We start from the raw sequence: 1,501 nt of genomic DNA, 5'->3' as shown, positions 1-1,501 counted from the left end.
TTTATATAGTAGAGTTGTGTTGTGGGTCCTACAAAAAAATAAAAAATAAAAGTTTTTTTTTGGGTAACAAAATAAAAAGAGTTTGTGTTTTGGGAGAGTTGTGTTACTCTTATGCCCTCATCTGCTCTAAGTTTATACGAAACTACTCAAGGTGCTTGTCTTTAGTGTTTTTGCATAAACAGATAGCTTTTGTCTCCTAAAAGCAAATCTTGAGTTAGTGTTTGTGTGGGAAGTCTGGTCTCACTTTTTTATTATTTTGGTAAGGAGTATGGTCTCACTTTACTATTTTAAGAATGGGAAGCAGTTTTCTATTCGGAAGTGTGGTCTATGCCAGCACTCTCATGTTTCTATCTCTCTCCTCCTTAAAACAAAAGGTAGAGGTGTCTTTTTACATAGGGAGGAGAGAGATAGACTCTTAAATTGAAAAAAAAAATCTTTTTCCCTTTAAAAATAGAGACATGGATAGACACATCACACTCTGTGGCAAACTAGTCTGCTACACCAATGGGGGTACAGGATAAAACATCATAAAGGAGAGGCGGGGTCATTTCATAAAGGTTAGGGGAAGAGAGAGATGGACAAAACGCGCACTAGTTTGCAATATATGGACGTTGTGCCAAACCTTATATAAACTATGAAGGATGTATTTCCATCCTACCAGTCAAATGTTTGGGATAGATTAGTGTTTGTTTTGGCCTAATGGTTGATAATCTGAAGATGGTTCAACTTTGAGTCAAGGTCTAAAACCTAAAAATTGGGTGCACAACCTCATTGCTTTATATTTAAATCTTAAAAAAATTGGTAGAAAATGACTAAGAATTTATTAGAATCAATTACGTTCACCCTCAGTTGGCCTAACTTGGACAGATTTAATATGAGTAAATTAAACCGTGTTTATTCTTAATCGAACCTGCTAATCAATTCTGAGTTGAATAACTTAGTCGATACAAAATTATTCTCGACTAGGTGACATTGTATCAACATAATCACTTAGTCTATTTTTTATTTTGTTTTAATTGGTCATACACTATTCGTAGACCATAAGTTTGATCTACAACTAAAGAAAACCTTAATTTTTTTTTGTTTATTATTTTCAATATTAGTCATTTTTCCCCCCACTCTCAAGTAAATCAAGTAATCATAGCTTCCATTGCTCCTCACTCAAAAAAGGAGAAGATATTAAAAAAATGACTTGCCCCAATTAGGATTGACTCACCCTACTCATTAGAATTTGAAAAGGAAAATAGAATCGATTTCTGTTTGGGACTTTGGGAGTGTGGCCTACCCCAATAGTCTCATGAGTCTATCTCTCTCATTTCTAAGTGAAAAGACACCTGTGACCCCTTATTTTAAAGAGAAGAAAAATAAACACATGCGCCACACTTCCGGAAGGAAAACTACCTCCAAACAAAAAAATACACATAGCAATTCACGTACTCTCTCTCTTGAATTAAGATAGAGGAGTGATTAACTATAGAGAAACTAGTGGCATTATCGTAAG

This window comes from Telopea speciosissima, chromosome 11 (assembly GCF_018873765.1).
Source record: "Telopea speciosissima isolate NSW1024214 ecotype Mountain lineage chromosome 11, Tspe_v1, whole genome shotgun sequence".
NCBI classification, from domain to species: Eukaryota; Viridiplantae; Streptophyta; class Magnoliopsida; order Proteales; family Proteaceae; genus Telopea; species Telopea speciosissima.
This window is presented reverse-complemented; position numbering follows the sequence as displayed.